The following is a 3,220-nucleotide window of genomic DNA, read 5'->3' as shown; positions in this document are numbered from 1 at the left end:
GAGGGTGGCAAGCTCGAAGCGGAGGCCCTCCACCAAGTTCTTATACTTATGGACCTCCTGCTCCAGGTAGGACATTCGGACTCCTAGGCGGCGTTGGCGTGCCTTGCAGCTCCTGTGGGGGGCAGCTGGTCTTTCTGCTGCTTGGCGGTGGCGGTTGGCTTTGTTAGCCCGGCTCCGTACCGCTGGAGCACTGCGCATGCTGGTGGCCCGTGGGGTCACGGAGGAGGATGCAGCTGTCCCAGTCGAGGATGTTGTGGTTGCACCGGTCGACTGCGTGTCCTCCTCCTCCTCCAGGGCCACCAGCCGCCGATATTCGGCGACAGTGGCATCCAGCCTCCGTTGCCGGGCCATTCGAGCCTGCTCCCTCCGTGATGTCGATTTGGAAGGAGCAACTATATGAAGAAAGAAAGACATAGTCTGTAACCAATGCTCCTTAGCATTAATAACACAAAGTGATTGAGCCGAAAGTTGGGTCACAGTACAAGTAGCAAATTGAAAGCACAGTACATAACTATTGAGGACAGTATCTATGTAACCTCCCACTTCTGCATCCTTGCTCTAACATTAGTGGTAGTTTAATGAACAAATTCTACGACCACTATGGACTTCCATTACAGTCGACTATGACAGTACACCAGTCTTATTCTTCTTCTCTCTTGTTTAGGAAAATTGGTACGTTATCTTATGCAAGCCGGCAGAATGGCAGCACAGTGAACTTGCACCCGAGAAAAACAGTTGCACACCATGATGAGTGAGACAGACTGGCGTTACTGTACCGGTCCAGTACATGCAGGTGGTGAAGCTATTACTTTTCTATTACGGGTGGCACTGAGAATACTCTGTTACAAGGGCTACTGCTTAATTAATTTACCTTTGACCCTACAGTGCAAATGAGTACTAGAAAAGGAAAATGAAGAAGCTAAATAATTTGATTATCTATCACTTCACATGGGACGTATTTGATGACATATGGGATGACTTTAGGTGCTTTGCTTAATATTGAGTGAACAGTGATACACCCACACATGAATGACGTACTACAACTAAACTAAAGTTATTAAGAGAGGTACGGAGTGTCCACCGTAATAACCGCAAATATGCTGTGCTTGCAGTTGCAATACAAAGTACTGCTACTATTCATGGTAGTATTGGACACATTTACAATTTCTTTTCCTTGCCTTCCCTACACTGGAACGGACGTGCGGGTGCGGTGGTACATGCTCTTCAAGGTAACACTTAGTTCATCCAGCGACAGTCTACTCTCTCTAGATACACATGTGCTATCTAAGAGTCAGAGAATACCATGCTCCAGGCATCCATTCATTCAAAGTATACGCACACTTACAGTTTCTGTTTCACCCACCCAGGCTGCTGTCCTTCCACCCATCCTTGCTTCATCATTGACCCAGCCATGCACCATACCATATTCTTTCCTTCCCAGCCACCTCGGTGGCCAAGCAAACACATATCGTTCTTCTTTGCCAGCCATCATAAAATTTCGCGTCCCACTTACTTCTTTCGCTTTTCGTTCATCCCATCCATCACGTTCATCTAAGATCTTATTGGGATTCTTCTCACCAAAAACTTCACAGCTAAGTCGGAGTACATTTCGAGGAGGCTACTACCTGGTTGATTTGTAATACACCCGTGCAGAAAGCACACTATGCAGTCTTCAATCTCAATAAGTAAGGAATATATAGCTTACCTGTTCCCGCCACCACCGTGCGAACCCCCACAGGACCGTCCGCCGGCTCTTGCACCGCATCCTCCCCAGAGTCCTCCGAGTCCTCGCCCAACACCGCCACCTCCGCGCTGGCCCCGCCACCAGATGTTCCACCTACAAAGTACATTTAAGAATGTTAGAATACACCACTCACTACTATATAATATTTGGTCTAGGAGTAATAAAGAAATGTTAAAAAAACAGAATACAATGTAATAATTTGTGACTGTCTACTCTAAAGTAAAAATGTCCCTTTTTCCAGGGAAGGCTGTTGTCTTGCTGCACTTTTATGCACAACTGATGAATGCTTGCTTTTTATTTTTAACACGCACCACTTTTTCTCCTAACAGACAGAAGCTTGACTTCTAAGAACACGACCAGGATCAAGTTCAAACCAGGTGAGAGCTCGGCTTGACCACAAGAAATGTGTCCAATTAATCGTCAGCACTAAGCACTTTTCCGTTTTCAGTTAAATAGTTTTATGACAAAGTTGATTTTAATAAATGTGTTTACTTTTAATAAAGCTTTTAAACTTAAATAGACTCTGTGGTTTTTGGTCCTCCAGACTAGAGTGGATGAGCTAAAGGTTTTGGAATTTTTGCAAGCATGAGTGCCTCTGACACTTCTTGACTGTGACTCCGTACTCTTGTCCTGCGTAGGATAATCTAAAGATCATTGGGGATCAATCATCGGTGACTTCGGGAGCTAAATGACTCTGCCACACTATCTAGTCAGTAAGGAGACAGTGCATAGAGCTATTGCTGAATAGAATGGGAGTCCAATGGAATTGCCAAATGTCCAATCTTAGTTAGCTACACAGACAGACTAATAAGAATAATCTAGTAATACCACAGGGAGTCATATTCGAGGCAGGTTAAGAATTTATATCCAGTCTACAAGAAGATCAAAGACGATTTAGAAAAAATCGAATGAGGAACGCTAGGAAAAAATAGGTACTCTTTATTAAAATTTAAACTTACTGGGGCCAGCAAAGGAGCCCTCGCCTGCCCGATCCTGGCCTGCATCCTCCTGAACAGCACCCTCCTCCTCCTCCTCCTGTGTCCGACTCCTCTTGCCCTTGGGGGGAGCTGATGTACAACATGAAAGAAAGAAAGACCAGAAAACATGGATGAGATTTGTCAACCAAATCAAACATTTCAAAAGAACAATAACAAAATATTTTGGAGAAATAGCAAATAGATAGACAACTATTCCACGGGATCTATCTCATGTGGTATACTACGTTATTCGTATTGCCTGATTTGCGGACCGTTGACTTAGAAAGTTCCTATGTAACTCAATAAACAGACTACTAAAGAGGTTTGCCTAGGCCTGGCAGGCAGCAGTCCGCAGCACGCGAAGTGACAGACAAAGTCCATCCTGCTTGCAGATCAGTGAATACTCAAACTATCAATCCACCGACCACCACCACTATTTCTTCTTATAGCCATGTGTCTAAAGGAAGGACTGGACTTCAGTCGGTTGGGGCTGATTTAG

At 44.8% G+C, this 3,220-nt stretch overlaps 1 long non-coding RNA gene across 1 annotated transcript; it reads right to left on the bottom strand.

Moving 5' to 3' along the window:
• Positions 1 to 333: 333 nt before the first annotated feature.
• On the bottom strand, positions 334 to 2,814 carry LOC144827193 (uncharacterized). The gene is made up of 3 exons (XR_013610070.1): positions 2,704 to 2,814; positions 1,706 to 1,837; positions 334 to 392 (listed from the first exon to the last, which is right to left on the bottom strand). It is a non-coding gene; the product is annotated as an uncharacterized LOC144827193 (long non-coding RNA).
• Between the last annotated feature and the right edge of the window lie 406 nt (positions 2,815 to 3,220).

The sequence above is a fragment of the Lissotriton helveticus genome, chromosome 4_1, assembly GCF_964261635.1.
Source record: "Lissotriton helveticus chromosome 4_1, aLisHel1.1, whole genome shotgun sequence".
Taxonomy (NCBI): Eukaryota; Metazoa; Chordata; class Amphibia; order Caudata; family Salamandridae; genus Lissotriton; species Lissotriton helveticus.
This window is presented reverse-complemented; position numbering and strand designations above follow the sequence as displayed.